Source organism: Poeciliopsis prolifica, unplaced genomic scaffold (assembly GCF_027474105.1).
Source record: "Poeciliopsis prolifica strain line A6 unplaced genomic scaffold, Auburn_PproV2 SCAFFOLD022, whole genome shotgun sequence".
Classification (NCBI taxonomy): domain Eukaryota; kingdom Metazoa; phylum Chordata; class Actinopteri; order Cyprinodontiformes; family Poeciliidae; genus Poeciliopsis; species Poeciliopsis prolifica.
Genome location: NW_026562397.1, coordinates 3788136 through 3800628, shown reverse-complemented (window position 1 = coordinate 3800628; position 12493 = coordinate 3788136). Strand labels below are relative to the sequence as shown.

The 12493-nt window shown below is 41.7% G+C and overlaps 1 protein-coding gene across 1 annotated transcript in view; it reads left to right on the top strand.

The window, feature by feature from the left end:
- The window catches only part of nxn (nucleoredoxin), a 60731-nt gene that overhangs the window by 18964 nt on the left and 29274 nt on the right, over positions 1 to 12493 (top strand). The gene's annotated exons all lie outside the window — the stretch shown is intronic.

The window sequence follows — 12493 nt, the reverse complement described above, 5'->3', positions numbered from 1 at the left end:
GTGTGTCGCTGGGCCTGCGCACATTCTCAGGCTCCAACAAAAGCACCCCTCAATGCTGGCCCCTCATAATCCTCTTTACGGCCCCCTGAAAGCCCCCTGCACAGCCCCGCCAGCCAGCTGTGTAGTCAACATCCGCCAGTCAGAGCTGACTTTAATTCTTGCTTTTCTTAAAGCTGCAGTTGGTAACTTGTATCATTTTTTTTTTTAAAATATTATTTTTTGAAACTATTACTATGTTCTGATAGTTTAATATGAAATGATCTGTGAAAAATTGACCATTGGCTTTTCCCTGTGGTCCTACTGCCATCTGCAGAAATGTATCCCTCAGTCAAGAGCAGCAAATCAGAGACAGGGGGAGGGTCTTAGTTCTCTCTCTAAAAAAAGTGGAATTAATTACTGAAATTATTGGTTTATGAAGATTTCCTTTTTGGAAAATTAAGGTTTTTTTTACTTATTTATTTTTCTAAGTCTAGGTATACAGTAATGGTTGCCATGGGCATTTAAAGGATTTCTCAAACATGCATGAAAGCATCAGGGCAATAATCCAGATATGTTCTTGATGAATAAATAAGATAACATGATGCGTCTGCCTTTTTAGTATATTAAGAAGAACGTTAAATACGGTAGAAAGGATTTCATTATGTCGCTCATTCGAGTTTGTTGCTGTAAAAAAAATAATGTCCTTTTAAGTTTATATTTGACTCTTTCTTGTTTTTATGATGTTTTAGTCAGGGTTTCTCTGGTTTTTATTTGCAGCTCTGAAGCACTTTAGGTTAAATGTCTCTCTGAGGTCGAAGCTCCTTTTCCCACAGGGGTTCTGCGGCTCTTCTCTTTTCCCACCTCCCGTTGTAGTTCTGCCCCATTTCATTGTTTAGGAGATTCTTTCAGCTTGATTAAAAATGTAATTATTCACCCATTTACCCTTTCATGCATTAAAGCCTTCCCCCTTTTTTGTTCTTGCTTCAGTGAAATGGCAAGTGACGTGTGGTAATTGCAGATCAAAGCACGGGTGCAGGGGAGCCAGCCGACTCGGGGGGCCGACTCGGGGGAGGCCCCCGGAGCTTTTGGCGTCTGCTGATCTGCGAGTGCTGAGAGCTTAAAACAACGCTGCTTAGAAAGTTGACCCTTGCTTGAGGGCGCTGTAGCGTAGCCCCTCGTGCCAACCGTGCAGCGGCCGGGCTTTGCTTTTGAGCCCTGTGCAGAGTGATTCCTGCCCTCTGGCTCGGGGCCACAGCCAGCGTCTGTCACTCAGGCCGAGCGCGCCGGAGCAGTATGCAGGCCTGAAAGGCACCACCACACCGGAATCTACTTAAAATGAGCAACCAGAGCAGGCAGGAAGCCTCCCTTTAGTCGTCAGATTGTCATTAGGTTGGGGGTTTTGAGCTCATTAATGGGTTCTGATGGGATGTTCTGTGTTTTGGACAAAGCGGTGGAATGAGCAGCACTCAATGTATGTGTGCAATGTATGCAAAGCCGTCTCTTGACAGGGCTGGTGAAGCATCCGTGCTACACAGCTGCTCCAGAGATTTATTTTCCTGGGGGTCGTTGGCATCCATAAAGTGTCCATTTAGCCCACCGCTAACTAGCTTTAGGAGTCACGGCAGGCTTCAGTGTGGGAGAGGAGCTGCAGATGAAGCCAACTTACAGGGGCTTGATTGACAGCGATTAAGACCCTCTTCCTGGCTCTGATGAATTGTTTCTGACTGAGCTGTGTATTTCTGCAGATGGCAGTAGAACCACAGGGTCATCTGTTTCACATTACACTGTCAGGACAAAGTGACTATTTTCTATTTAAATAGATACTCATGTCTCAATTAGTTCACCTGCTTGTGTGAAAATAGCTTTATCATGTTTTCTATGACGGTTTTTCTAAACCAGTTTGAGGTTTTCTCTCATGTTTGAGTGGCTCGGGGAACAAGAAGATTATTAAACTCCTGTCTAATTGCTGATCATTTTAACATCAATCTTTGATAAATTTTTAATTTAGACTTTACATAATTTGACATTTACTTTGATTTATAAAAGCAGTCCAGAATGTTTCCCCTGTAATGAAGGTTTGCTTACCCTCAGTCAGACACTGGGCCCTTTAGGCTGAGGTAAAGTCTTCAAGCAGGGAGCTCTAGCAGCAGGATATGCGCTTTATTTTGGATTCTCATCTTAACCTAATGGAATACAGCACTACAGCAATTAAGCAGATGTTTGGGATTAATTCAATAAAGCACCTCCTCTTTCTGACAGTGAGGTATTCTCTGGGAGATGAAGAATTTAGTGCACAGTGTACTTAAGATTATTTATTTGGGGGGGAAGGCAGTGATTTTTGTTTGGTAGCTTCCATCCAGTAAAGTAACAATCAGTTTCTGCTTTCAAATGTATCTGTTCTCCATTCTCCATCTGTTCTCTAACCATCCGTCCATCTTCTATCATCCATCCACGACGCACCTTATTTCAGATGTTCATAGCAGTATTGAGTAGCTGACATCTAAGACGGCCATGGCCTCAGATGATGGCTGCTCTTTCATTTCCAAATAAAAGTCCTTGATGGCACTCGGTCGCAGAAAATCATCCCCAGGCTGCAGATTTCTGTTGCTAAGGGACCAAACTGGTGAGCTTGTGACAACAGAGTGGACGCTGAGCAATCTTAGGCAATTACTTCACTTATCCAAAGGTCTAAAGGGAGGGGTGCTGTGCTCTGAATTCATTAAAAGGGTTGAAGTAGAGGTTTTCTAAAGACGTACAAAAAAATGACAAGTGTGTGAAAGACACAGAACCATTACGAGCCAAGAGCTCATATTTCCAGGAGCAATTAGCATTTATTGTTGTTTTTTTGTTTTGTTTTTTTGTGGGTCATTAGGGAACGGACTGTGGAATAAAAGAAGAATTGCGTCAAGACCTTTTTTATTTTTTTTTCCTTGTCTTTGTGTTCCGTCGCCGTACCGTAATGGCCCAAATGTTTTTTTTTCTTTTTTTAACGTTGTTGAAAAACTGCTGACCGAGCCTCCTTGTTGAAACGGCAAGGCAGGTTTGTGTTTCGAGCTCATTAAAAATGAAAAGAAGAAACGGCGGCATTGTCCGTTCTGTCTTTTCACTTACTGGGAGAAATGAGTTGGAGGCAGAGGGAAGGGAAATAAAGTGTCCCACACAAAAAGTCCAGTCTCTGCTGAACTGGTCCATGGTGGACCGTTTTCTGCTCACTTTGCCAGACCACCCAGATCCGCCAGGCTGCACAAGTGGACATTGTAGTCCTCTGGGACAGAAAAGCCCCTTTATCTGAACAGCTCTTCAGGTTAATTCCTGGCAACGGACAGCAGGACCGATCAAAGGAAACAGAATACAAGGGACTGTACCTCCAGATATGAGCATCAGTTAATGTGAAGTTCTGTAAACCGGGTCCGAAGGCTTCACGTTTCTCAGTGAGGATATTATCGTTCCCCTGACGATTGATTGATTGATCTCTGGTGCAGCGCTGCTGACAAATCACATTTTCCAGATATCCCAAACAAGGAGGCTTTGTTCCCTTGACGTAGGCCGAGCAACAGATCTGCCAAAAATGCAGATCTGTTGATTGTTGATCGAAGTCTTGCACTTCAAAAAATGTAAACCTCCAAGTTTTTGTCTTGTCTTATGAAAATGCAGATTTATTTTTGTTGATTCTGTTTTGAGAAGAATTTTAGGATGAAGCAGATAAAATGTAACGTTTCTTAATTAAATGGTGCTATATGCTTGAAACAAGTCAGTTAAGGCATTACTCTCATGACATTTAATTAAGCTGACCACAATAGGTTTGCAGTATGGGTGGGATACTTTCCATGCTGGTCCATTTATTTAGATGAAAGCCACCAACTCCTGATGTATGAAGATGAACTTCATCAATCGTGCTGATAGGAAAATTGTATAGTTCGTCGCGATACGGGATTGTTCAACCAGTAATTCCTCCACAATCTGGAACCAAACTCTATCCCCAAAGCTTGTTTTATACAGTTGGATTCATCTTGGACTTTTTCCACCAACAGAACTCTGGATCTCAAACTGGTTCGTTTCAGGTGACTTTGAAGTTCAGGGGTTTTTTTTTTTTGTCATCTTTTTGAGAGCAAAACCCGTTTCCACCAGTTTGAGGAACCAAGCATGCTTCCTTTGCTGCACATGGTAGGAGAGGATAGGAGCAAGAAGGCGGCTGCATGTTACTCATTTGCTTGCATGTCTTCTTTTAATTTAACAAGCCACAAACCCTTCAACTGAGCACCAGAACTGTGTTCAGTCTTGCAGCACAAAAGGGAGACTAATGACATAAAACATAGATGTTGACGACTTTGTACCATGCTTTCCAGACAATAAGTTGTGGAGTTGTTACTTTTCCAGTCCTGAAATAAAGTCAGCTGCTGGGTTTCCTAATCAGACCTCTGCAGATTCTTCAGTGCCATGCTTGTTTGTTGTTTCGTTGTACAGTCGACTGGCCTTTTTGTCCAGGTGGTGAGCGGCCCATGGGTGATGTCATGGTTTGCTCAAAAACAACTATTCTGCAGTGCCAGAGTTCGTACTGTGGAGCCTTTTTTTTTTCTGGATGCTTTCTATTTTAAGTTACAAATTTTTTTGGCTGTATCCGTGTTTGAGGACATGTTATGTTACTATTTAAATGCATAAAAAGCAGAGAAAGGTGTGTTTTATTTTTTCTGGGCTTGTGTTAACCTCACTCGGCCTGTCCTTACAGGTTTTATGGCTTGCAACTGAAATGTGCTCCAGAGGGGCTTGTCGTCTTTCCCATATTCAAACTTGCAAGGCAAACTGAATGCATCATTATTCACAAAGACTGAATAATTTATCATGAAGCACTACTACATACGGGCAGACCAGACATATTTATTTTTAAATTTTTTTTTGTTTGGCTGCATTTTCACGGTTAAAGTCCTGAAGAAAGACCTCAGGGGCCTGGAGAAACATTGATCACACACAATAATAAAGTATGCAAAAAAAATCTGATGGCTTGAAGGGAAATCTTTAAAACATTTGAGGCGGCTTTGCATGTCGTCTTCTATAATGCAATGCATTATGGTAAAGCTAATGGGTTTGCTGCTGGATATTAACTCGGAGACATTTTTTACAAGTACATTTTTACCTTTAATTGCATGTTGGTTATTGTAGTGCACGTGTAAAGTTTATTTATGTTGGATACGTTTTCCCCGACATGCCTTGTTTTATTTCTCCCGCAGGAAAAGCAGTCCGACCTCATGCTGTTTTTAAAGTGGTCTGTTACAGTGTGGGAGTTAATGAAATAGGAGGAATGTTTAAGCGCCATAAAGCTGCTAGTGAGAGGGGCTGGATGGGAGGGCGGTGGAGCTGTACTGTCTGTTCATGGTATTTATAAGAAATGTTAAACATTGTCTGTTTAAACCAGGTTCGGTCGCTACATTGAAAAGCAGTTCGGTTCTCTCAACAAATGTGAGCACACGCGTAAACAGAGAGCTAACAGGGTCCATTGTCCAGCTGACTCCGACTCCTCCTCCGTTTCTGAGAACACTGGCCTACTGTGTAGGTCTCACAGCTCAGATATAATCATATTTCATGTTTTGGTCAGGCTGTTTAACCCTGCGCAGGACGTAAAATCGTGGTTGAAAGTGATGCGGTGGGAGTGAGGTCATGTGTGACATGCGGCGCCTGATGTTGAGTTTTCATTCACAATGAGCAAATCCACCACCGGTGCTCAGACTTGGCTTGTAGTGTCTTCACTCCCGTTAGTCTGGTAGACTCTGTTCGATTGGGGTTCAAAATATCAACATTTGTGACATTTTCAGCTGGTGCAGCTCTCTCTCGAGACTGCACTGTCAAACTAACCAAATCCTTTTGAAAAACTTATTTCCATGCTCACCTGAAGTGGCACTGCACCAAGAACCATTGAAAGAAACAACAAAAACATTTGAAGATGACACTGAGCTCAGCTTCCATCTTCACAGATTGAAAACAAAAATGGAGTGGCGTCAGATTTGAGCAGGTTGTTTAAAAGTCCATAAGCCATTCCTAAGGGCTAGACTCCTGTGTTTGTTTTGGTTGCATTTACCCAGAATGCCCTGCGTTTTTCACTTGCTGCTTTTGGAGTAGTCTCCAGTCCACTTGCTGTTCATATATGCATTTGAACCGCACCAGAGTTCTCTTCCACTGAACCGAGACTTGTAAGCGGACCAGAGTTTGCTTTTTTGGTCCGCATCAGAAAACAATGCAGCCTTTAAGATGCTGCTTGTTTCACTCACCAGGTTTCCTGGTTGGAACAGGGCTGCATGTGCAACACAACAGCAGAGTCTTGGGAGGTTTTGTGTGTTCCCTGACTGCACGAAGTTGCATGGAGGACACCTGTAATTAGACATGGACTGAGAGTGACAGGAGAGGCTACACCTCCAGCAATCGCCCACAGCCACATAAAGACTCAAGAGTATCACTGTGAAGATCTGCCCACTCGCCCCATTGTTCGACTGTAACACCGCGTCGATGTTCCTCCACCCTAAGACACAAAGCACCCGGGTCGGGCCAAGTGTGCGGATGTCTGTTTCGCTTGCGTCTTCTGTGGGATCTGCGCACATTCTGGGAAGCTCGTCGCCTGCTTGTATGCATTACCACGAATGCCACTCACAGGCGGAATGGAGCAGACAGAAATCCGTAGGTTCACTCAATCCTGTTAATGTGGAACAGCATTTAATTAGATCCGCTCGGCGCCGGGCCCGCAGCATCCGCAACGCGACAACACTCCATCTAATGCTGGGATTGCTTTGAAAGGTCTTGTACTTGTGAATGAACTCACCTGAAAAATGCAGATGTGCAACAAGCGAACATGAGGAATCTTTGGATGTGATTTCTGCATTCCTCCCACATATGCCTCTCGTTTGAGCGCGTTTCTTGCACATGACTTTTACTTGGCTCATAAAATCTATGAAATGGCTATTGACAAGTATTTTCTGTGCTCGAAGGCTGATTCATTTCTTAGTCTCACATTTATGGATCCATGGTTTTGCATATTTTTGTCATTCCTAGTTGTGAAAAAAGTTAGATTTTAGCAGCTTGATAAGCAGGAGTTTTCTTGCCTTATTAGGTCATTTGCGCAAGACGTTTATGTAAGAAGGCAATATTTTCACTGCTGATGCCCAAGTTACACAACACTTACAGTAATGTGTTTTAAGGGTGTGATGGTATTCAACTTCCGGCACAGTGGCCACCTGGTTGGGGAAAATGGCTGCAAATACTTGAGACGTTTTTTACTTTGGAGATATTTGCTAAATGGTTTTGCGACGTATTCTTCTCATCAAACTCTTTCCATAATCTACATTTAGAAGAAACAAATAGGAAAAAAAAAATAACGGCCAGATTGGGCACAGATATTTTTATTCTATGAAGAAGTTTTGTTTCCCTGCCGAAACGATCGCTGCCCAAAAACTAGACGTCAAATAAGGCTGAAGCAGCAGTGTAGTAGAAATGAGAAATACTGCCCCCTGCAGGTGACCGTTTTTGCGGGAAGTATGTGGTAAACATGCAATTTGTGCATCAGCGTGAAAAAAATATATATAATTTTTAATTTTTTTTATATCCTTTTTGCATAAATTCTTGTGACCACAGAATCGCAAAGAAGTGGACCGACTAACAAAAATAAATGTCTCCCCTGGATCGGTTACTTTATGAACACTAGCTTAGCAAAACACAAATTGCATGTGAAGCTTGCACTTTTATATTATTTGATTTTTAGACATTGAATCTGTGAATACTGAATACTTTCGTCCTGGTACCAAAAAAGCATGACAATTTATTTTCCTCCTATTTTCTCTTTCACAAATGGGGAGGGGGAGAAAAAAGAGAATATTTTTATGAAACATTTACAAATGAACATGTTTAGACATTTCATGACCTTATTTAAAATTCAACATTTATACTCTATTCTAAAATGAGGTAAATGCACAACATCCCCTTTAAATTCTAATCCCAGAGAAAAAGAACAAGTTATTTTTCGACTTGTTCTTGTTCTTGTTTGGTGACGTCTCGGCTCTCTAAAGAGAAAAACCTTACTCTGTCTAGACATGCTTTTAACAAATGACCGTGTTTCTGACAAATCACACCGGAGAGCAGAATCGGCTTTGCAGTCCTATTTTCCACCGCATAACAAAACACAAGAATATACCATTCAGCCTTCCTCACTTTCCATTTCCTCTACATTTGGGGTGGGGAGCATTTAAATGTGGTGTGACTGCCTATTGTGCTGCCCATCATCTTTTCATTCCCTGCCTTTCCAGTCTACTCAGTGCATGCCATTAGCCCTCATTTGGGAAGAAAAGGGAGGCATGGAGGACTGGAGAGGTGACGAGAGGACCGACGGTAAAACACCGGCCTGATTTCTATCTCTGCCAGCTCTGGCGGTGGCAGTGGCAGACTCCTGCTCTCCTGCAGCCGGCAGGGAAAAGGATGAAGGCTGTAATGTGGCAGCACAGACCCGATGCTCGTCATAATCCTCTCCCTATCTGCACAGCTTTGGGGCTTTTCAGACAGAATACCTGCCACTTTTCATTCCGTTACTCCACACGCCCACACGGCCACGATGTCTCATTATTTCCCAGAGTGCCTTGATTCTGTTCGAGTCGATAAGCCGTTCCGGTGATAAGGCCCAAGCAGATGGGGGGCTGGGGGCCGTATCGCTGCAGTCACCTGTGAACGAGACTGCCATAACAATGTATGTAGGACAGGTGGGAATGGAGTAGTTACTCCACGGTTTGCAGAGGTTGGTAATGACTTTTTCTTTGTCAAACTTTAATGTGTGCATTTCTATTCGAAAATCGACTTTGTGTGTTTGTTTGTGTGTGTGTGTGGTTTGTCGCAGAAGAAATGTAAAGAGCATGCACTGCTTACTAAAGGAATAGTCAGTGAAGAGAAGAGGCGAGCAAGATTTCATAACATTTGCCTGGCCTCTGTTTGCATTCAGAGTAAAAATTGATTTTCTCAAAGTTGTATACTTTCTTTCTTTGCATTTGTCTTCCTTTGACTATGGGACAGGAAATGCTCATAAAAATTATAACTACTTATTTTTTTTTCTTACCACTTGTTTAAAAAGATGTTTTCACAGCAGGAAATCCATAAAAAAAGGTTTATGAAAAATTGGAAAGGTTTGTTCGAATTTTTGATGTTTTCTTGGATGTAAATTTGTGTCTGAGTGTTTTCTCTCACCGTAGTCCTGTAGATTTGGCTCCATGGCAGACAAAAATTGCAACATTTGTTGCATTTTCAGCCGGTGAGCTTCTATTTCACTCTGCCACTGGGTCAAACAAACTAAATCCTTGGAGAAGCGTATTCCCCTCCTGGTCTGTGGCGGGACTGCACCCGAGAACGACCGAAGGAAACGGCAGAAACCTCTGAGAAAAGGTGCTGAGCGCAACTTTCTCCTTCATGAAATGTAAACAAAACGCATGGATTCGAACAGCACCAGAGTCCACTTCACCAGAACCGAGTCCTAGGTTTTCAGACAAAAAGGTGCGAGACTTTGCCGTAAGACTGGGAACACCATTCCCAGTCGAACGGCATGGCGTGCAGCAGCGGTGGCCGAGTCCGGTCCCAGAGAGCCACAATCCTGAAACCTTTAGATGCATCTCATCTCCAACATACCTGAATCAAACGGCTGGCTACTTACCAGGCATCTTCAGAGCTACACGATGATTCAGGTGTATTGGAGGGAAGATGCAGCTAAACGTTGCAGGTGTCGCAGCTCTCCAGCTCTGGACTCGGTCACCTGGCTGCACAGAAGCATCCCTGCAGGATACGGATTTGAGAAAGTTGGAATTGAGATGGTGGAAAGAAACCGAGCAAAGATCCTGTGGGACGTAAAGACAGATGAAGAGAAAATGGTCGTGGCCAATCAGCCGGACATTTTGATCGTTGATGAGCAGCAGAAAGAGAAACACGAGAAAGTGACTCTGAAGAGTCACAGAAAGTTCAAAAAGTTGTGTTTAAAGGTTTATTTAGAAGTTTTAGATAGTTTTTATGTCTTAAACTATTAAACACACTGTATAAAATTGGCTTTAACAACTTATTTGTTACATGTCATCAAGCTGGTTGGCTAAAGTTGTCTCACTAATGAGGCGAAGACTAAATAATGTTTTATTGTGGGATAAAAATCCATAAGTTACATTTTTTCTTTTCTTTTTTTAACCACATCGTTTCCTCTTCACCTCTGCACCCAGTCTGCATACACACTGGTACCTTGTACAGCCTCAAAGGTTGCTTTGACTGCTGTATTCTATATTCAGACCCGAACCTAAGAAATGATTCAGGAGCAGCTTGGGTAGTTTGCAGCAGACAGGCTGAGTGGGTCAAGGTCTCCAGTGAGACGCTTGTAGTGATTTTGATGGAGCGATTGGCCTCAGAATAGCAGCACCTTTTTGTATCTGTCTGACAGCAAAGGCACTTTGGACTTCAAGTTTCTCCAGACACAACATTAGCTTGACCTCACCCATTTCTCCCTTTTCAGCTTGATTTTCGCCGTTACTTTCAGGACACATATTGGTCAGGGTTTGCCTACTAAGAGACTACTGTAAAAAATATAATAATAAATGAGAGGATAAAATGGTGGACTTATTGTTGAGTAAGCTTCTTTTCATGTCTTAAAGCTCCTTTTCTTTCAACTTCAGCATTCATTTCTTCTGGTTTTTCCATTAATTTGTGCCATTGGTTGTGGTCTTCCATGAGTCATATTAATGCAAGTGTTCAGTTCAACATTGGCCTTTTACTGAACTTCACTCTAATAGCACAACCCCTTTTCAGTCCAAGTATCTTGGGAATTCTTCCTGCACATTTTCTTTTTTTCAGAACTTGTTGTGGAAAAATAATGCTTCAAGGTTTTCTCATAACATTACTTTCTTTTTTTGTCTTCTTTCACTTTTTCATAATTTAGAGAAATTGGAAGCAGTTTCTTTTTTACTTTCATCTTTTTTTTTATTGACGAGACTTTCAAAAGCCTGCCTCGTTCCTGACGGTATTTTATTCTAAATACAAGCACATCTGGGAAGTTGTTTGAAAAAAGTCTTAAATCTCGGTTTGTTTCTGCTTCGTTTATATAACCGGTAAGGGAAGCCCAAGTGCTAAGCGACTCCGTCCTTCTGAGACTATTAATGTCACATAAAATATTGGGTCTAAATGTGGAGAACTCAAACAGAAGTCCTACCCTTACAGTCTGCTTTAATGGTTTGATGCACTCAAACAAAAATGCCCTAAAAGATTCGGTTGATGTCGACTACAAAGAAATTCGTGGCAGAAAATGACTCTGCTCGTATCAAAGAGCTGAACGGATCATTGGAAGCAAAAGCTGCACAGTGTTCTTTTTTGTCATCCAACTTTCCGACTTCTGGCGAGCTTCAAAAGGTTGTTCTTTTTATTTTTTATTTCTTGCACTCTTACAAATGTTTGACTTGATTTGTTAATCATTGTAAGACCCAAGCCCAAGATCTCCTTTCCTTTGCTGTGCAGTGTGCAGTCGGAAACGTTACAAACACGACATGCAAACTGAATTGTACTGCACTGAGCCTTCCTTATCCAAACCTTCCCAGTCGAGTCTTTTCAAAACTTTAGACATCTAGGCATTTGTTCCTTGTGCCTCCCGAGGTCACGTTTTAGAATAAAATTTGGTGTTTTCAATTCCTCCTCTACTTATTTAGTTCCTAAAGTTATCATTTGTTGTTATGTACCTTTTATCGATAATGGATATGGATTCTCACAGAATAAGTAGAAATTTTCCAAGATCTTAATGCTCTTTTATTTAAGATTTAAAAAATTGTTGTTAGGATTTGGGTAGGGTTAGGGGGATGCATACATTTAAAATAATTTAACGTGTCAAAAGATTGTAATTTAATCTGAAAAATGTTTTTTTCATACAAAGTGCTAAGAAAAAAATGTGAAACACCTTGTAAATTTAATTGTGGACTTCAAGAGCTTAATGGACACAAAAGGTGACCTTTTTTTTTTTTTTTTGGTTTGTGGATATTTAAAATATCTTCCAGTTCCAGTGTTAAATGTTCACCAGAATTTAAAGTTTATTGACCTGTATTGGTCTTGGTCTCAACACAACAATATTATTGTTTATCGCAATAACATCTGAGACAATTTATCATCCTGAAAAATGTGTTATGGTGGCATTCCTAATTGTGTTAATAGTTGAGATTGTAACGCCGCAACTTCTTGAAGGAACTGGCTTCCTCTAAACTTCCTCTAAATGTTGTTTTAAGCTCCTGTTTTCCGACGAGATCAGACAGGGATCATAAAACTTTCCCAAACGGTTTTTGTTGCAGATATGCTGGGATAAATACTGTGCAGTTAAACCACGTCCACACACCGTCATCTTCCACAAAAATCCGTAATTCAACATGACCCAATGTCAGGGTTTGGCATTGACTCACATTTTGGTTGTGGCTCAAACACCAACTAAGGCTTAGCACTGAAACCTCTGCGGTGGCCTCCATCCGAGTTGCGTCATATCCCCCACTTT